The sequence below is a fragment of the Strigops habroptila genome, chromosome 1 (assembly GCF_004027225.2).
Source record: "Strigops habroptila isolate Jane chromosome 1, bStrHab1.2.pri, whole genome shotgun sequence".
NCBI lineage: Eukaryota > Metazoa > Chordata > Aves > Psittaciformes > Psittacidae > Strigops > Strigops habroptila.
Window position 1 is genome coordinate 125,999,083 of NC_044277.2, and position 22,749 is coordinate 126,021,831.

Consider the following 22,749-nt stretch of genomic DNA (forward strand, 5'->3'; position numbering starts at 1 on the left):
TTCCTATCTCTTTTACATGCATGCAAAAAGAAAATTGCTATAGTGTTTGGCCAGGACAGAACTTCTTATTTTCACCAAGCATTAGTAAAATTTAAAGGAAATAATCTGTTATAGAAAATATTTTTTGTAGTGTTCTTTTTGTAAGCAATTCTACAAAAGAAAAATAATTAAAATAGGAATAGGGAATGGCATTTTCATTGCTTTCACATCTTCAGATTCAGATTCACATCACAGATTCAGAAACCCAGCCTCATTCTTTTCTCCATCTGAAAAAAAAGCGCAAGAATTTTCTTTCTCTTCTGTGTTTCATACTCTCTTTCACACTCCCAGTCTTATGTTAACTTGCAATTTCACATAGTGATCTTCAAATGATACCATGTTGAAACAATCCCAAATGAATTTCTTTGGCTTTGTATAATGGAATACAGAAGATTGTATTCATTTGATTTCAGAATGGACCATTAGCCACTGTATTCTTAAACCATTAAAATAAAGAACTTGAAATCAAACAATAAATAAACCTAATGCATACCTCTAAGCAGAAAGTAATTAAAATAGATAGTAAACGTTTGCTTTATTGTTTGTTTTCCCCCTAAATTATGATTTTTGCAACAGCTCTTCAAATGGCTTCCATTTTAACTGCATTGCAAAAATGAGATCATATTCATTGTATGCTCTTCATTAACTCAACTGATGGTGTTTTAATTCCTACAATATACAAAGTCTGATGTTTGTTTCACAATTTGACATAGCTAGTGTGTGTTGAGAATAATTAGCTTCACTATGGCAGAACAAATGATTTCATTGCAAAGCATACACATTGCTTTTTAATAAAGATTACTAGTAAACTTTCAAGGTATTTCTTTTCTTACAGAAAAGCAACTATTTCCTTTTTGATTAACTTTTCTGTACCCCGATTTCCCTAATGAACTCATAATCCATGTTCTATCTAATGGTAAATACTTTCAACAGATCTAAAAGGAGAAAGGACACTTAGCACAAGTATTATGTCTGCTATACTGAAACACTTTGGCATTATTATAAACCGTAAATGCAATTTCAAAGACTAAGGATTAACCAGAAAGGCATTAGCATGGAATTTCATTACGAATTATTAAACTATGATGATGTTTTGCCTAAGACTTCCTATAAAAAGCCAAACACCCCCTACAGTTTGACAAACGTATTATCTTAGCATATGTAGGTATCTTATAAACAAAGCCTAATGGTTACACTCTCACACAAAATAATTCTACTCATCTATTTTCAGAACTACAACATAGTATCCATGATGTGACCTCTGGAAATGTGCACTTACATTAAAATGTTATGAACATTGGTACAGGCCGTGGATCAACAAGTGACAGGAGAAGAACACACGAATCATCTGTAAAGGTGCACCCCAATACTACTGTAGGCTGATTCAAGCAGCAGTCTGCGGCTGTCTGGCTAACCCGTATACACACACACTCATAGAAATGGGGAGAACATTGGCCACAAAGAGGCCCAAGACCTTGCCAAACGTGGGAGCATTGCACGCTGTCACCTATCTGTTACCCAAAGCTTGACACTGGAACTGGTCAAAGTGCTGCATTCTCCCCACACCCCAGCTCAGCTGTGCCAAACCACTGCAGTCCTAATTAGGGCACATATTGGTTAACTTCCAAGATGTGTATGTATGTATTTGCATGTGCAAGAAGCTTTCCCTCACACACCCCATCTCTCCTTGCTTGGTCCACTAATGATTGAGCACAACCTCACCACATTGTCTAGTGTTCAACTCCCCCTCTTACCATCACAATATAGTCAGAATCTTCTCCCAAATGCTGGCATTTTATGTTCGCCATAATAAAAATAACATTTAGAACATACTGTATTCCCTAAAAGCCTAAAGCAAGAGAATTAGTCCTATAGTCAAAGAACTACTATTGGATTATATCTCAAATTGCTTACCCCACAATGATATTTGTACTGTGCAAGACATTTTTTGAAGAAGTACTATTATTAATATCTTGTTGAGGTAACAGAAAAGAGTAGGCTCCAAGAGTTAGACATAGTCATTGAACTCTAGGTCATTGAACTCCTTAAGTATCAATCCTTGAGTATCACTCAAGGAGTGAGATGGAAGATGACAGTTACTGGGATCTTCAAAAAAACATGCTGATATTACATGCAGAAATACTAATTAGACAGAATTTTGGTTTATGACTGATATGAGTATAATCATTATCGGATAAAGCAATAATCCCAGCTTACTTTCATAAAATTTCAAATTATTTTGGCAAGAACAAGAGAAGCAAACTCTATCAACACGTAAATCAGAACTATATATAGAACTCAGCAGAGCCTTCAGTTTTTCTAGATGAAAAGAAACACCAGCCAGAGGTAAGATTGGTAGGTAAACTGATGTTGAGTTTTAACCATTCCTGCATAAAACTACGAAACCACATTTCACTTTTCTATCACACTCTAACGTTCTACATATACCAGATGGGAAGTTAAAGAAACACACACACATACACAAAACCACACAGAAAACTACAACACAACAAACAACAACCACACACACCGCACACATTAAAAAAAAAAATACCAACAGCAAAAAACTCAAACCCAACCCAAAACAAACCAAAAAAGCACGAAAGCCCAAACCCACGCAGAATACAACCTTGCAACAACCGCAATGATTTACAGACCAGCTCAAACACGCTGCGCAGGCCTGCCGCGGCAGGTGCAGTACCGTCTCATAACGTCGAAACGAATTCTAACGCTCAGCACCTTGGACAGGGTGAGGCTCCGTTGGAGCCAACGGACAGTGAGGCTCCGTTGACGTCAAACGCTTTCCTGCTTCTATTTGTTCATTAAACAGAACACGGGGACTTTCTTTACCGCATACTCTTTATCCTTACATGAAAATTTTGCACTGATAAAATACATGCATAGCTAGTAAAATATAGATGAACTGACATAAGCTGGAGGTCATCCAAACTTTGGGGTTTTTTTGAGTCACATACAGAAGCCATTATAGTCTAAGACCGTGTTACACTTTTTTTTTTTTTTACATACTTGAAATTGTAACTATGGAGAGACGCTATAAATATACTCCCCTTAGAATTTTTTAACTCTATTTTACAGGAGTTAAAACACTCTGTTTGGACTGTAGCCCTATCATCCTCAGAAATATTCCTTTTGCTGTTTCTCCTTGTCAGAAGTAGTCATTCTAACAAATGAACACAAGATAAATTGAGCAGATGGATGAAATGAACTAAAATCATACTTGAGAAATATCTATTAAGAACATAACGGTTGTAAGGGGGGAATAATCTATACACCTCTATCAAGATGAATGCAATAAAATATTTTCAGTTATAAGAAAAAAGTTTACAGAAAGGGAAAAGAGAAATCTGAATCAGTACACGATCAGTGAGAATAAGCTTGTTTGCAGGGTAATCTCCCTAACCCCTTTGGATGGCAAAATTTTTCACATTTATCATAAAGAAATTACACATTTCCAAGATGTTCAAGGCCAGGTTGTACAGAGTCTTGGGGGGCATGGTCTAGTGTGAGGAGTCCCTGACTGGAATTAGATGATCTTTAGGTCCTTTCCAACGCTAACTATTCTATGATTCTATGTTTCATTACCAAAAAAAAAAAAAAAAAAAAAGAAAGAAAAAAAATAGTGCTATTTTAACACTATGAAACAATTGGAATTTTATTGAGCCAGTTGAAATTGTTATTCTAAAAGTCAGTGTAAACAGAATTAAATTTAAACCTCCAATTATCATGTAGATTATACTCAGATGAGGCATAGGAGAATTTTTGCTGATGTTCACTGCAAGAAATCAATATAAAACTGAAAGAAAAAATATTTATTTTAGAGATGCTCTTAAAAATAGGCTTAAAAATCACTATTTGGATCCACCTGCAGGCCATTTCAGAAAGATTGCAGCTGAGGTGGTGAGACAGCAGGGAAACCCATTCAAGCTGATCCAATTTAGATATGCAAATTTTATCTTGTGTGTTTGAAAAGAACATTATGGCACAGCATAATTTGCACCTTGAGTTCCAAAGAATAATATTTCTAATCTAATGAAAACATGCCTCCATTGTTCACTTTCCCACTCTCCAGGTTTGGGTCCAATCCACTGCTCTCCTACCCATTTAAAACTGTGTTTTTTCCATATTTGAAACAATTAACTAACACTAAAAAAAAAAACCAAAAACCCAAAAAAAAAAAAACCCCATGCAAAAAAAACCCACCAAAAAAAAAAACCCAAAACAAGAATAGAAATGCATTTATTTTTTTAGTTACCTAAAAAAGGCAATGTTACAAGTGGCTGAATTCATACAATACAATAAAGCCTGTAACAGCAATGGGGCTAATATAATCCCCACTCTAGGAATTAAATGCTAAGTGAAACAACTTAAGATCAAGATCGTGTGTTTGACACAGTGCACTGTTACCTTATTTTTATCTGTCTTCATTATTTCAAACAGTGATATTTGCTCAATGATAAACTTTTGTAAAAGTATATTTTTTTTTTATTTTTCATCCAAGTGAAGGTAAAAATACTGAGTTTTGTTTAGCTCACGCAACTTCTACTTGCAACTATGATCTATTATTATTTCTTGATTCAGTAATACTAATGATGGAGAACAGGACAACATGTCTTTAAATTCATGAATGTATGTTGTCTTGAAAAGAACTAGTGAAACAGAACTAGCATTGATGCTGATTACTGTCTAGCTCAATAGATAGTAACAATGTAAGGCTCAACACTTCAGATCAAATTTTCTTCTCAAAGCTGCAGAAGAGACACTTTTTGTCTTGCTTCTAAACTTGCATAAAACTTATGTTACTAAAACAATAAGCAACAACAGGTTTAAGCAAATATGGCTCAGAGTTGGAGACCAATCATTGCATTGCTGCTCTTGTTAAAAAAGCCGAGCACTACATTAAAATTTCTGAACATGTAGAATATTGTCAGATGTTGAATAAGAAATGACATACCTGATATTGTAAGGGCAATTACAGTCAGAAAACAAATCTATTTTGGAAGAAATATCTCAAAGATTAATATACACATAAATTCATACTGGAGCAAACTAAAGTATGTGAAGTATAGTACCAGAATTGTAACTTTTACCTAAGAAACACTTATCAATACTCTCATTATTATACAATTCCATAATTTTAAAACCATAAACTTACCTCAATCACTCAATTTATAAAAATTAGTGTAAAATAAAATTTTGAAGGCATTGAAAAAAACCTTGAATTTCACAAAATTCACATTCCAGATGTGCCTTTAATTTAAAAGTAGCAGTACGCAGTTTCACTACATTAAGCACATTTTGAGGTAACTGTCACCTCTTTGTTGAGCTCCTCCCACTTCAAACAGTCTCTTCTAGGGTTAGTTGTAATATTCAGCTCAGCCTCTGAATCTTCACCCATAAGAAAACAAAATAATGAGGTCTATTCTGATAAATCCTCAGGATCTCACTCGTTCCACAGGCAGAAGACTTACCTGTTTTTTGCTTTTATCCACCCTGGCCACAGTAGTGATAAAATAAGCAACACTAGATGTTACTGAAGATTACATTTACAAGTCCTTTAACTATTAACCCAATTATACCTAACTGATTGTCCATTAAAAAAGGTTAAAAGAAGAAACAAAGGCTTCAAAAGGAAATTTCTTCCAGACCTTCAATATAAGTAGTTGGTCAGACTGACAGTTTTTTTAAAACCTAACTGTCCGAGTACAAGTGCAAAATAGGAGATATGGGTATCCACAGAAAACTGGAAGTTCAAATTTCCTGAAGTATGTCTGCCACCTTTACATTGCCTTTTACTTAACTAGCAATTTGTAATGTCTAAATTTCATATCTTTATTGCAATGATACCATAACTACAGGTCATGTAAACAAAATGCAATTAGAAGAGGGACCAGCAAATAAACGGTTAATATGCTGAAAATGAGCCTAATTGAGGTCTCCTCCTATGCTCTCCATCCAAAACAATTACTGGAATAGCCCCACTGCTGATGTTAGTGGGAACTGGCACAGACTCTGAATCAGGAAATCGGCACAGGAAAAGCACAAGACCTACACTTGTGCTATCCAAAATAGAAGAGCAACAAAAATAAGTTTATAACTGTAAGTATTAACCAGTCCATTAAACAGTGCAAAAGAATGACACTCAGCCCTGTTCTGAGGGTGCTGGGCTACCTTAGCTTGTAGGATGATGAACGGGCTGAAGTGGCTCAGCACCCAGCAAAACAGTGGGGTGCTGCACAGGACACCCATCTAGGGGCAGTGGGAGGATGCTGGAAATGGGATCATGCATCCGCAATCCTGCAACTCTCTGTCAGATGACAACTGAACGTGCAGTGTTGGAGAGGCTGGACCTTATCTTTATCTCTAGAGGAGATACTGCTTTACCACAAAATTTTATATTAATGACAGCTTCATAAAATACATTGTTATTTTGTGCTTGATTCCAAATTTCTTCCCTAGCCATAGTGAAAGTCTAATAAACACACAAAGAAAACTGAGGAAATTAAAATATTTCAAAATTCATAAAATAAGACAAAAGGCAGAGATGAGCTAAATTGTAAGAGCACTCCATTCATACAGGGTTAAAGAATACTCTTGACATCCCTCTGAGTCAAGAGCACCTGGCCACATGGTTGAAATGAGAAGAATCCTCATCTTGCTAGCATCCCTTAATTGCTGTCTTCCTCATCTCTGCCCATTAGATTACTATCCACTGGGACTTCTGTGGCTGTGCTACAAGATTGTGAACATAGAAAATCCTTTAGCTAACTTAAATAATTTCAAAAAAAAAACCAGACATGGTGGTTTGGGGTTTTTTGTGCATGTTAAACTTTATAAAAGAAGGGTAAAGTTTCAAGACACTTCAGTCAACATCAGCAAAACACATCTCGTGCTGTATGTCACAGTTTGCATTTCTTCTGTTTAGATATCTTCTTGATATAATTTATACAGTAAGTTAATTCTGTATGGCAATTATGTTCATCAACATCCTGTTATAATTAACACTTTCCTTTTCTGCTTTAAATATAGCCCCCATTTCCTATTAAACATGCCTTCCAAGAAGATTAGCACATTAACTTCCTCTATATATTTGTCATTGGGTGAGGAGAGAGTAAGACCTGAGTTTTCAAAAGAAAACCCTTGGCAGGAAACAAACTCCTCAACTGAATTAATAGAGAGGTTAGTTAATTTTATTACATCAACTTATGTAAGTAACAAAACACAAAACCACAATTAATATTAGTTTGTTGGAAAAAATAAGGAAGGGAAGTGAATGTATAAGCAGACAGATTTTCATTAATTCCAACTGTATTCTATGTTCCACCATGCTCAATACACAAAAAGGAAATTCAACACATACAAAGTACTTCAAGCATCCTCCTTGTCATTTAAACATGATCATTTTAAGAGTAAATCCTGAAACCTTTCCTTGAACTCCAGGGAGAGAGAGACTTCTGCCAGGTTGAAAGACAAGCATTTTACTTAGGTAAGTCAAAACTCTTGTTACAGTTACTACTTCTACATTTTTCCTGGTTCCTAATTCAGAATAGCTGCTCACCAATTCGGAGCATCTCATCATCACCATTGCCTTACAAATCTACCAGATTATCCAGGCATGATAGCACTTGCAGTCCAGTAAATATTTGCAATACATTATAGCCTCTGTTTTGGTGATTAACAATCCATAAAGAGATTTTAAGCAAAGCTGTCAGTTTAGTCTAGCAGGGATTTGCATTCAGTATGCCACACTGAGTCAGACAGTTTTAGTAGTGAGGCAATGATGTAGCCACAGCATCTGAACTGAGGCAGTGCATTTTAAAAAACCCGGGGGAGTTACAGCCCCATTTACTCCATCTGTGATACATGATGGGGGAGAGAGAAGCAAGGTTTACTATGTATTTATCTACAAAATATGTTGTCAAACAGCTATTTGCAGTACACGAAAGTAAGTATAATGTTCAGAATGTATATAAAACATCTGGAATACAATTATTTTCAGCACAAACAAACAATATTTTTGTATTCTGACATGAAGTAGTTTTACGGGTAGCATCCAGCCATTCCATGTAACTTCTGAGACCAATAGGTTTCATTAGAGCTGACTACATTTCTTCAACAGTGGAGACACAAAGGTATGCCCCTTTATAAATAAGCAGAGCAGTTCTGGCCACATTGAGATAAGACCTCTGAGATCATTCAGACCCATGTGCAGGCTGGGTTATTCTAGGACTGCTCCAGCTTCTACCTTCTGCTTCCAATTTGCTATTACACTAACACAGGGTTGCATATATAGAGTAGTTGCACCTGGCTTTATAAGGCAGGACTTCACAACACTTCTTACATATATAGCTTTACAGTACTCTCCAGCTAAGGACAACATTGTATCTTCCCTGTGCCACTGGGGCAGTGAAGAATTGCACTGCCCTGGCACCAATCCGACCGATACGACCCTAATTTTCAAAACCCTAGAAAAACAGAATAGTGCACAAAAAATTGCATATAATTAAGTTGATGATAGGTATTCACCTATCACACCCAAGTATGTGCGGTCACTTCTGCATATAATGGGCAAACCTAAAGTCCTAGAGTAATAAACAACAGATCTTCATATGCACATTACTTTTTCTAACATAAAGCAGAGCAAAACACTTCTTTCATTTAATGTAACGTTACTAGAGAAATGCACAAAACATTCTTCACTTTTTACAATTAGCTTGAACATGATTTGTTCTCTCAACATTACCAAAGATTATGAACTTGAAATATTTTCAAGCCATATTTGGCTGATGCATCAGTTTGTCTGCAGCAGAAAGACAGAATGCATATTTAAAAGTCATGGTAAACATCAGAATCTGACCTATTTGCTCCAAATTGATGTGACATAATGTGTTGAAGTAGACTGCTTAGATACTGGCTTTGCTACCCAGCAAGCTCAGCTAACTGTAAACACATGCAATCCACAACAGAAAAGCTGTGTTGTACTAAACTGAACTGACCTACCATCATATCTCAATGTTTGACAAGGCTCTAGAACTGAGTTTTACAAAAAATAATATATCTTCTAGAAAGAAAAAGGCAATAAGGAAAAACCGAACAAAGCAATGTTTGAAACAACCGTATTTTTGCGGAACACCTCATAAGTACCTCACAGTATTGGTTATTTTTAGTTATTTTGACTAAAGATGTTGATATTTTTAGTTGGCCACTTCATGCTTGTGATCACAGAATTTTAAAATTTACTGAGTTATTACAATATGCTTTGAGGATCAAAAGAATGTTCAATTAGTAGCAAGATTAGTCTAAATATACAACAGATATTTTCTTTCTGAAATCTCATTCTCAGAAGATTTACTTTTGGACCAGCTTTTAAACCTGTAGTTCATTGATGATCAGCAGCTATAAGTTATAGCTGATATATATAAGCTATAAAGCAGTTGTTTGCAAAATCAACAGCTACCTTGTCCAAACTGTTGTGGAAGTTCAGGTTTTTAACATTTTTTTGTAGCAGAAAAAATATAGGTTGCCCAAAGCTTGATTTTTTATGCTTATTTTATTTTACTTCACAATAAAGCACTGCCCTGCTTGTTCAAATGCTCTGCATTTCCATCTGCAGAGAAGATTTTTCTTCCCTGATTGTTCTATCATTTAGTTCATGTTCTTCTTCAACGACCTCTTGTTGAATAAAGACGTACATTTTTACAGTGCTCATAAAGTTCTCTCACGGGTATTTCCAACAACAAAAACTTTCCTTTGAGATCTCTTTCACAAGACTTCATTCACCAACTGGTCTCTCAGTACAGAGTAAATGACTCTTAAGCTTGAAAAGTACTCTAAGTATTTTCAGTGAATATTTTGAAGACTGGAAAGCCTCCAATTGCTGCATTGTGAAGACTACTAGTGTTAACAGTAGTGGGACAAGCTTGCACAGACTTGTGCACCAACAGTAAACGTAGCTTTAAGTTTGTACAGGAATAAATGAATTCTCAAAATAGGACTTGAGGTTTTCTTTCTTTTTTGTCATTATTATTATTTTTCTACATCTTTCTATAGAACCTAAGTAGTTATTAAGAGACGGGACTTCAGAGAAAAGACAAATGTATTGCACCAGTCAGTGTTGTTCTTCAGTATCCATGATTTTGCACTACATTACAGTTCAGGTTAACTGAGGATCACCAAACCCAAGATTTCTTACTATTCTAGCAAAACATCTCAAGAATGCTGACAACACAAAGAGAAATAATAATAGTAATCTTTCAGTAATTTGAAACTAAGGGTAACAGTTTAAGAAATTCATATGTAAGTAGTGTCTGCTGTTTTCAGAGTAATAATAAAGAGTTGGGAATAAATCCAGATTCACTGTTGTGAAATCTCCGGTCAAGGTCACTAGAGGTATTTTAGGCAAGTATTTGTTATACAAAATGTGAGAGTTCTAAGCTACAAGTGACTGCGAAAACATGGTTATACTGACTGTTTACAACTCCTTAAAATAAGAAGTAGTAATATTGTAGCTTTAAGTTATGACTTACCTCTATACAGTTCCATTAATACATGAGAGCACATGTAAATTAGAATGGAATCATATAAATCCATCATTCTACAAAGACTTACTTTTTTCTTTTGTTTACAGTGTCAGAAAAATATAAGATTGTTCAAGTGTGGCATTACGTTAGTAGAAGATATTCTTGGAGAGTTCTCACACTTATCTCTTGCTGTTGCTTCAATATCTACAATTCCACTATCAAGACTGCTAGGGAGGCACGAAAGTTAATGGAACATGTGTCCTAATCCTGAAAGACAGACTGACACTTCAAACTACTTATTAAAAAGGAACATGTTATCAGACAATTTAAGAGCTACTGTGAGGAAAAAAAAAAGTAAAATAAAAAGAAATCAAACTCTATAAAGATATTTCCTGCTAGAGATGGAACATGTATTTGTAGTTCCGGCTTTTATTAATCTGTCACAGAAAAAACAGATGAGCACCAAGTCATGCAATAACTGTACACAGAATACAACTAAAAAAGACACTCAGATGGATTTTTCATGCAAAAATCCAAAGTCCCACAGAACTACACAGTGCTTTAATTATTTATAGTCCAAGTAAACTATATATTGAAAACAACAAAGATTTCATTTCATTATTAGCAACACATGGACATGCTTCTCATCAAGATTCAGTTGTTATACTGCGCACATGATCTTGTTTCATGCAGGAAAATAAAAAGGATGAAGCTAACATGTGAACTATTATAAGACAAAGCCACTCGGTATTATCAAAGAAAGCAAAAATATGAGAACTCACTGTTTAAACTGAAAAAAAAAAAGTTTATATGCAGTTAGTAGACTTCAAGACAAAAAAAATATTAAGAGACATCTGATGCTTTTATTTTTCCCCAGTTACTGTTTTGAATACAAACATAAGCTAATCCAGTAGCTATAAATCGATTTCTTTCAAATCCAGTTCTATAAATGACCATTTTCAAAACAGAATTTCCATGGACTTTCCCAAGAGCAGGAGGCACACATATCATGACACAGAACTGAATTAGTTTCCTTTACTTTCTGATATAACATGAAAAAAATATCAAAAATGTTAAATCAATTATGTCTCACAGAACAGCAAAGTAGTTCAGGGTGTTCAAATGAGTACTTCAAAGACAGAGGCAACCCAGCTGATTCAAGTCGTGCCTGATTACTTGGGGTTTACGTTCTTAATTCATCAGAAGAGTAGAAAACAACAGAAATTGTTATGCGTGAATCTTAAAGTTCTCTGTTTCACTGCCTAGAATGGACATTTTACAGTTACTAGTGCTGATAAGATATTAAAAAGGGCTCTCCATGGATGGAATCATCTTGCATTAAGACAAACATTTACATTGCTAAGCAGTTATGTCTTGTACTTTTAACGAATAAATACTCTCTCAACTGCTTTAGTTCTACATTTTGAACTTTATCAATAATTACTTACTCCACAAAATTACTAAGGACACAGACACTTCAATACTCTGATATGACTATAAAGAAGAAAAAAATTCCATTTCTTGCTCCAAGACTAAAAAAGGGCATTGTAAGAAATTCCTCCTTGCACTTTTAAAATTTCTCTTAAAGTAAGTTTGTTGACTACAAGTTTTAAAAGGAACAGAAGTCTACTTCCCAGTTGATGTAAAAACATATTGCTTCTGGCAGTTACCAGCATCCTATTGCTTATTTTCACTAAGTCACCAAAGCTCTATTATTTTAGTATATTACATATACATGGAATTAACACTTGAAGCCATACAAAAGATCTCAATATTTTCATTAAAAAAATATAAATCCACCAAATGTCAATACCCAATTTATGTTAAAAGCAAAAAAGGAAACGAGTGCTTTCAGAAGTTAACTAGCTTATTAGGCAACTTTAACAACAAAAGTGAAAAGAACAATGTCTCATTTACTCTGGGTATGTTGGCAATCACTTAAAAATATTCAGACTTCCTGTAAAATTCTTTCTCTGAAGTACGTAAATAAAGCCTCAACATCTGTGCAGAAAGGTAGATGAACAAATACAAAAAGTAAACTTGAGTAAAGTACTTAGAATTCTTAAGGGGAGAAAGTTGAGGAAAATGGGTGAGAACCACTCATCAGAACTTTCCTCCCCTTGCTCCATAATATCAGTTAAAAGCTTAGTGCAATTTATTAGGGTTAGGGTCACTTCCCAAGCCTGTACTCATTGTATCCAGGATAGGCAACAGCTGGAAGAGTCTGCTCAGCTTTTGTCAGACAGTAATCTTTCATGCACGTATCTGTTTGATCACATCTGCACAGAATGTTCTGAAACAAAGGAAAAGTTACACAATCCAGTCTGACCTGCAATCTGAGAGTTCAAAGATAAACAGCACTTTTCAGCATAAATCAGTCAACCACACAATGTATTTGATTTTTTTCCTCCATTAATCAAGTGCTTGAACTTTCATATTGCTATGCTGGGAAGAAGGGATATAATTTGTGCACAACTATTTCAGAAAGTACATTCATTTTGATGGAAACATGCAATATTGCACTGCCTGTGAGAGTTCTCCAATACATATCTTGAATAGGATTCATCAGTGTCCATTGTTGTTATCTACATTTCAGCTATACTTTATTATAGCCAATGAAGATCTAGTCAATAAGATAAAATTTATCTTGCTTGAAAGTATGTATCTAAAATCAGTCAGATGAATCCTGCCTCAAAATACTAAAAATGCTCTTTGAATATAGAGGACATGCCGTGTTACCTACCCAACTACAGACACCTAAATTAGATTAAGCCCGTGTTCTCTGGCTTCCAGATTTGGAATACACTCCTCTTTCTGTAACAACTGAAAAAAAAAAAAAAAAATGGGGGGGAAAGAAAATAAAAAGCAAATTATTTCTATGGTAATTAAAGTTCTTTAACACTTCCATTCATAAACCAGTCTATTCCCTGCTCTTATGCTTTTTGCAATTTTCCTTCCAGCCAATCATTTCTTTCAACTGGGAAACACTTGGAAAACCTGGACCATGAACATGTAATAGTTTCCAGCACAGGTCATCCTGAACCTTTTCTATGCTTCCAGTGTGACACAAATATGTAGAGATCTAGGTAAGCAAAGAAAAGAATATCCTCTACAACCTGCTAAAACAATAAAATGCCAATGAAAAAGCTTGTTTGCTTTCTAGCCCCGTACAGTCGCAGTGCAGCTATCTTCAACTATGGACTGAAACAAATTAGCAGTTTGTTTCAAAAAGAGGGGCAGATTCCTCTATTCCCGACACCAGGATGCTGCGATGCAGCAGTCCTGAAGCTTGAAGAACAGGCTGCCACAAGCAAGCAAACGGTCTGAAGCCAGGCTGGAACGCAGATTTGGGAGCCGAGGTCTGAGATACATATAACTGTATCAGCATCCAGCAAGGCACCAAAAACTGGCCTACAATGTTTCTAGAACACCATCCCCACAATAAAAAACCAAACCCCAACAACTATTTCAAAATACAATAATGATACTGAAATAATCATTAGTTAAATAACTAAAAAAATCAAACACCCCAAAGTGAAGAGGTGCCAGCATTATGGAATCTCAGCCTTGCTTATCTGTGTCTACCACAATGTAGCTGGACTATAATGGGATAGTTGTACTCCTCACACAGCATCTCTGACTATACAGAAGATACATTTCTCCAGAGTTTCACAGGTTCCTAGGGTTTACTAGACCAGAAGATTTTGCTAGGTTATTAGTGAACCTTAAACTCCCCCAAATATTTCCAAATCACTAAATGCAATCCTTTCTCCAATGTGTATTTCTCAAAAACACATCTACTTCAACAGAATATTTTTAGTATCCAGTATTTATTCCCACTCTTAAGGTATTTATGCATTTTATACCTAGTAATACTTAAGATTGTTGCTGCTGAAATAAATATGGGGTTTTGCAGTTTCCTCAAGCAATATTTATGTGACATTTTTCTACACCTTCTCCTGCTCTTCTGCAGCCTTCTAAACTATCAACATCCATCATTACGTATTGATTTCACAAATTAAAAAACAACTGGTTTAGCCTTTTTGCTAAAATGCTGACTTTTAGTCTTTCCTCCTGTACTATTTCACAGCCAGAGACTAAACTGGAGTCTTTTACTTATGTGTTCAGCTGTGATGGTGTGGAGACACATCAAAAATATTGAAGATACTTCACGTTTGCGGAGGTAAAAAAAAAGGGCATCATATTGTGAGTTAATCTGAAGGCTGATAGAGTTGAAATTGCTTTATGTTTTGGAGCGTTAGCAGTCAATCCAGTGGAGAAGGTAGAAACACAAAAAGAAATAAAAAACTCAAAGCTTTAAGTCTTTAATATGGTAGAGTCAAACTAACAATATTTTCATGTAATTTTTTTTACAGCAGGATTCAAAAAGACACAAAGAGGCAGCCAGTGCAGAGGCAGGTATTGCTAGGACCCACCAGCGCTCAACACATGCTGGTGTCATGAGCAGCGCCCGCTGGACCACAGGAGAGCCATGTGCCTTGCTGTAGCCCAGGACTAGCACTAGCTCCAGGTACACAATAACCCTTGTCTCTATGCTGTCAAACAGCAACTTAGAACTGCAAAGGCCTAAAGGCAAAAAAATTAGCAATAAAGGACATGAGGAAAAAATCCCATTGTTGGAACATTTCAATTACAGTATCTAATACTGCACATGTCTAAAAATGGTCACAATTAAGAACTCATTAAATATCTATACATTAAAAAAAGTATCTGTACCCACCAGATTTGGGACATGCATGCAATACGATAACTTTAATATAATCGCAGTGTGACATAGCTTTAAGAAGTATGCCCAGCTGAAATAATACCACAGGAGATGTACATGCAGTTCATTACTCTGGATTAACAATAGCACATCTGTCTTTGTGAATCCCTACTGTTAGATTGGAGGTATCCTGCAGTCTTTTATACTTCAGAAATAATATTTTTATAGCAGATTTTCAAAGCAAATTTAGTTCCACCCATGAAGAACCCCTAAGCCAAACTCTAGAAGAGAAATGCAGAAGAAAATAAGTAAATCTAATAAAATTGTCAAGTGGTGACAGTGAACTGCATGATTTAAGATTCATTTAACATCTTAACTAGTAATTATGTTGTAATGGAAGAATCAATTCAATAAATAAGCTAAGGTAAGCAGAAATACTTCCAAAATAAAATATCTGTAAAAGATTGCTTGGTCTTCTTTTTAATAAATGAAGACTTACCTTCTGTGTTCATGAAGGAGGACAAAAGCAACATAGAATTTCCCATGAGATAGGGAAGAAATGCACATGAAACATAAGAAAGCAAGAAGTGCATCTGTACTGAAAAAAAAAAACAACCCAAAACTAACAACTGTTTGCACCCTCCAAGCAACCCTACTCTTCAAAAGAAAGAAAACCACAACTCTATTTTTCCTAGGGTAACAAGTTTAGAGATTCCATAAAAATAAAAGGATGGGGTTTGGAATGTTTCTGTAATGTATATAGAAGGCTTTGTAATTAGAAGTTTAGCCTTAAACATATAGTTTATGGGAGTAATGCCTGTGCTTGATATTAACATTTTTAATTGAAAGACCATATTTTAGCCGATTATTACTAATTTAATCTAGCTATTCTACAACCAAATTTGTTCCTCAGGATTACTACCTTGAGGTAATGATTTAGAGTTTGTTTTGCCTGGATTCTTTCTATGGAGTAGTGAATAACAAGAAGTTAGTTCAAATAAAAACAAACAAACAAACAAAAAACAAACCCTGACACAAAAAAAAACCAAACAACCCACAACACCCACAATTTAAAAAAAAAAATTTACAACTGCCAAGGAATTCCCTAAGAAGGACTATTATGATATTCTTTCAACCTAGAAGAGTTTGAAGTTTAGTGAGTAGAGACTGTCTGGTACCAGAAATATACCTCTTGACCTAAACAAAACAAGAAAAGAACACTCAGAATTATAATAAAGGTTTAAGAATCACAAGTCATGCAATTCCCAGCAGAGTCAGTAATTGGAGAGCACTGATCAAAGACTTCATTACACCAATTACACTCTGCCTTGTGTGTCAGTCTAATTATTCAGGTGTGATCCCGCCAGCACAAGAAGCATCACTATAACAGCAAAGCATGGGCCTTGCTGGCACAATCACTTTTCTTGCTGCAAGGCAGAGCCAGAGCAGCTGCCCTGTGTTCCCAACCCTGTCTCCATAAAGGCACATGATCGCAGGGAGTGGAAACGAATTGATAGACTAGAATCTAACATTCTACGGAATGTAAGGAACCAGAAAAGAACAACTTAGAAAAGAGACAGATTTGAGGACAGGATGGAGAAGAAAGACCTTGAGTGATATTGGCACTGACAGTTCAGGACTGAAACAAGCTGGATCCTGGTATGAGCTGCAAAAAGACGAAGTATCATACACCATAAGAGCACACTTTTCAAGTGTTCCAATATTGTAATCTGACATTTCTTCACTAAAAGAATTTTTTAAATATTGTTTAAACATTTAAACTACTATGTGTTTTCTTCAAATATTTATTTAATTCATTTAAAACATGTCTGAGGTTGTAGTCTCATATACGTTTCTTCTAATAGCACTCCAGCTTCTGCTCCATTATTTCAAAAGTAAGAAAACTTCTTTCAGATGTGTATTGAATTCTATGTATTTATGACCTTACCATTGTGGTTACGCTGCTAATTTAACACTTGAATTACACACTTTGTTACTAAATGAAAACAATTCTACTTAGTAGCCCAAATATTACACCATTGGAAAAATCTGAGAAGCCTAGTGTATTGGAAGCTATCCCAGAATGTTGCGTATTAGTTTAAAAAGACAAATAAAGTTCAGTTTTAAAAACCCATCATTCTGAAAACAAAAGTCTCCAAATCCCTAATGAGAGATTTCTGAACATGTTAAGACATGCAGGTTTTGTTGCCCCCGCTAACTACACAATGCACTATGTCCTTGGATTTTGTCCTCAATTACATTCAGGATGCTCTACACAAAGCTGTACAGAGCAACGCTGGACGTAATCTGAAGACAAAGCAATTTTCCCTACAACTCTTTTCCATAATGGGCTTCTTGGTAATGCAGCTGCCAGCCAGGATTTCAATACATTGTTTTTTAACTATACAGGGAAGCTGGGTTAATAATGGGGAAAAACATTGAATTATCCTACTCAAGTAAAATGAACACAAAGAATTCAGAATCTGTAAAAATAATGGAAGGGTGTTGTTTGGGTTTTTGGTTTTTTAATTTTTTATTATTTAGAAGAAGAACTATTCAAGAAGTGGTCTTTCCAAAGACAATTCCACAGTTTAAATTTGGGATGGCTTGAATATGTTTTATTCTTAGTAGGTATCCGTTACATAACTTTCCTCCACAGTCTTTAATTACCCCATTAAGCAAGTTGGTATTTGCATTTGCACTTAGAGCAGCTGCACTAGAGCTGCAGGGCACAAGACCATAAAACCAAAAAGAAAAATTAATAAAACATTATCTTTTCCATTTAGTAAGCTCCCTTTCTTTTTAATGGAAACATTTGTATTAGTAGATACTATTTCAGTATCATAAAGTAATAAATCACATAAACCTTGTATTATTCAAGCTGACTGAGCTGCCAGATAGAAGTATCATCACTCACTAACGGCACAACTTGCCCTTAAGCTTTTCTCATTTTACGGTATTTCTGAGGAGTCGCTTTGTATCCAAAAATGTTATTCAAAATATAGAGTGTGGTGTGAATGCAAAAAATCAGAAATCATTCTTCATTCTTGGTCTAAACTTTTTCTGTAGGAAATAAGTTACAAATTTATTTTACTGTGTTGTACATCATAAACTAATCCAGACATATTCGTGAGAAGACAAAGATTTCAACTAATTAAGAAGTCTGCAAGTCATCATACATTCTTAGAAACACCTTCTGAGTTTCAAAACCTCATTTTTCAGCCCAAATAGTTTACAACACAACCATCACAGATTGGGAAAATAATTGTTACTTAGTATGTCAACATGCTCTCTAAATAGTATGCATACAAAAAGAGTAAGAAACAGAGAAATGAGAAGCAGCAATTTATTCATTAAGAGCCATTGCTACTGAAAAGGCAATTCCAGATTGCCGGCTGCTGCATTGCTAGTGCCAGGCATGTGGAAGCTCCTTTCCATACATAACAGGCTATCAAGCATTAGAAGGCTAAGATCTCACATACACACATGAAAGAAGCAAAGCACCAGGTCCAATTTTGCCCACTCCCTTGATTTCTGAAGTCCTATTTTCATTGCTGTTATAAAAATGTCCTATTAATGTAAATGTATTATCCAAGAAAATCTCACTGTAATACCTTCTTGGATCTGGCTGGAACAACCCTACCAGGCTATCTGCCATCCTCATAAAAACCTTCCTCCTTTTAGTGAAAATTATTCCAACTGAGATATTTTCTTCCCATTTCTATTTTTCACTTTGGAGCAAAGATAAGGCACCTATCAAAAAATAGACAAACCACTGTTTTAGAAGCATCAGAAGTGTATTGCAGCATGGACTAATGGTCTATACCAGGTCTGGTGCCAAAATTCAGGCATTAACTCACATTTGACAGTACTTTATATCCTAAAAGTTCCTCTCTTACCCAAAGCAGGTATGCATATAGCAAGACAGTTCTTAAGGGGTGTAAGATCAGTACACATATTACAGTAGCTGTATACCTTTAATAATACAGTTTTCTGTGTAAGCCTTTCCTGACAGGCCAGAGTACAGGCCTAAGATACACTCTTTCAAGCATTTAAAACACTGTCCTAAACTAAATTTTACTATTACACCACTTTTTGTGAGCTGTTCGATTGCATTGCTCATGCAATTATGAGGACAAAGGAAATGTGTGACTCAGCACAAGCAGCATATTTATACACACCCATGTAAAAGACAGGTTCAGTGGAGCTGCATATCACACACGTCACACCAATAAGAAGGAAATAAAATTATCATGCAACTTTTATGAGCCTTTTATAAGCCACCTAGCTTTCCATTTTTGTTCAATAACCGATTTAGCAATAGCAAGAAGTTTGGGCACAGCTGTCAATTCCTCCCAGTTGCCTGAGACATATTTCTTCCTTTCTTTCCCAAAAAAAAAAAACCCAAAACATTTAGTTCCCATGAAGAAGCACATGCCAGTGGTTAATTAGGGAATACTTTACAAGAAGAACTAAAAATTCTCATCAACACAGCAGGCAAATATTGACATTTTTATGAGCACAGCCATGCCATAGTTTAATTTCTAGTTCCAGAGCTCTTGAGGGCAGGCAGCTGCCACCCAGGCAAACTGAGAACCTTAACACTTACTGCAAATCGCAGCTTTCTGATACTTACTCAAACTGGCAAGAAACATTTCTCCTACCCCACTTTCGAATGTTTGACAGCCTGGCCATCCATTAAATGCATCTTGTAGAGATGCCCATGGATCACTATATAATTCTTCCCTCCAGCTACTGAAAAATAATGTGATGTGTAGGAAGCTGGGAGGGCTCCCAGGTCCCACAGTACCTGACAGGCAAGGGTAAAGCAGGAATAAAAGTCAGCACTAATGGGAAAAGGCCAGTAGCAGATTATACTGATTAATCGGTGAATACAAGATGCTCTCCTTCACTGAGAAGCTGGAGAGCAGGGTTAGCTGCTGGGCAAGGAGCAAACGTTATTTGCAGTGAGAATTGATGCAGCCTATTGCCAAAAGTCATGCCACTCAAATCTGCAGAAGGGCAACACCAACTGCCACAGGCTCACAGGGAATAAATAACAGAAACTGGAAAAAAATATAAAAATTAATTTAAAATACACAAACAACAACAACAAAAAAAAAAAGGCAAAAGCAAAATAAAGCAATACAACAAAACCCCAAGATGCCCTTTCTTCTCCTTTCCCACAAATCCTACAAAATTTAAGCAAAATTCCATTTTCACTCTAAACTTGAAGTTCTAATGCTAGGTGTGGCAGATGTGATTCAGTAATGCCAGTTTCCTGAAGGGGAAAATAGAGCCACAACCATTGGGGTGGGTATAGACATATACATTCAATTATAAGGGCAATTAGAGAGGATAAAAGACAGATTAGGTCCTCCCTCTAGAATACAGAGGAGCCAAGGCCAAGGACGACATGTTAAGGGGTTAATTACCAGCTGGAACCCAAACACTCTCTTTTTAACAGTTCAAAATGTGAATCTATTTAAGCGACGTAACTTTAACCAAGCACTGACACACATGTATTAAGAGAAATGTCCAGCTATTTCAGTCAGTTTTAAACTTTTCTTTAGGCGGTCTGTGACAACATTTCCTTTCAACTACACATCACCACCCACCCACAGGATAAAACCAAACAAAAAACCTTCCAGTGTTAAAGACCGAACATTTAGCATAACCACATTCAGTTTCATAAATCTGCTACTGCTCATACTCTATTTAAGACATTGTGCTCTGCGGCACAATGAAAAACTGAAATCTTTCATAACTCAGGAAACTGTATGTGCTGTAACCACTGTAAAACATGTCCAATTCATTTTCAGAATAAAGGTCACCTTCAGCAAACACTGCTTAATCTTTTAAAGAATAAGACTATAGTGTTTAGTTACATTAGTACATCCTTAGTTCAAACAGTCAAAAATGCCTAAGAGCCAGCCACCACATAGACACAGTGTTGGTCAGAGCTGGGAGCAGTGAATGAGTCCTGAGGCAGCCAGGTGCCCCCCAGCCCTCTCTCCTTGCATTCCCTTCATTGTGAGGGATCAGCTGAGGGCAGATGCATCAGTGAAAGATCCAGAACTTTATCTCATTAACCAAACGCTGTTGCTGTTCTGAGATTTTTTTAAACTCACATTTACATTTGCCAAATGTTCAGATGATGTTTTCAAGCTCCAAATGTCCATCAGGATGACATTTTTATGACGTTTTAGCTAAATCAGCCAATTAGGCTCAGGAAAAATTCATTGCTTCCATAATTTCAGACACACACTCTGAATGCTCGATTTTGTAACCTTACTGTCATTTCAAACCTATATCCAAGAACATCTTCTTAACATGTAGAAAATCTAATTAGATAAAGAAAAATGAGTTGTTGGAGAACTTAAGGAGAAATCTTTTCTAACCACCACAGCAGTTTTGTATAACAAAAAAAAAAAAAAAAAAAAAAAACCACCAAAAAAAAAAAAAAAACCCACAAAAGAAAAAGAAACCCACACACAAACATTCTTGTGTTTATTCAGCTGGTAAAGTTTTGCTTTACACTCCATATGCAGTTGCATTGCCAGGGATTGTGTAAAACACCACCACTGCTTATTCAGCATAGTTCTTTTAACACATTTATCACCATGTCTTCTCTACTAGTAAGTTGAGCTGGTAGTATAGACTAATCGAAATGCCTTTGAACATGCATTAGTACTGTCCAGTTAATCATCTATTGGGTTTAGAACCAATGTCAAGCTCATTTTATGCTCTCCATGTTCTACTGGCATAAATCTTTAAAACTATTTCTTTTTTACCACTGAAAAGGTCAAAATAAATGGTTCCTCTTAATATTAAAGATTTCTGGGGTAAGGGAGAGAAACAACCTACACTCATTTGCTGAAACCATTAACTGCTCTCATTAATGACCAAGGAAAAGACTGACAGAACCAGAATAAATAATCCAGAGTTTAGTGTTTCAAAACACAAACATTTAACAGAAACATTATGTTTCTCTATTAAAAAAGCTATAAGTTACAATTATAAATATATACATTTCACTATAACATTACCTTGAAAACAGCATTTTTTAAGAAGTGATATGGAAAAGACGGATATGCAACCTTCTGTATTTTCCCAGTTCATGGCTGAATTTGGAATTACTAACACAGATGGTAAAGAATACGAAATACAGGGGAGGTCCTCTGGGTTTGATATTCATCTGCCTCTTCAGCACCGCCACACTCTTATTGCCTCAATTAATATCTGCCAGAATCAGTAAAATGACATCCCTCTACTGCTACTATTATTTTGTTCAACCTTGATATCATGAACAAAAATGTAATTATGATAATGAACCAATTATTTTTAAACAATATAGCAATCAAAAAGACTCCCTACTACTCCCTCCCTTTTCTCATGATAATACCTGAGCATTCTGGTTTTATTTCATCATCAATTGCTCACATG

General features: G+C 35.6%; 1 protein-coding gene across 5 annotated transcripts in view; it reads right to left on the reverse strand.

The window, feature by feature from the left end:
• The window catches only part of THSD7A (thrombospondin type 1 domain containing 7A), a 269,899-nt gene that overhangs the window by 202,490 nt on the left and 44,660 nt on the right, over nucleotides 1-22,749 (reverse strand). The window lies entirely within an intron of this gene.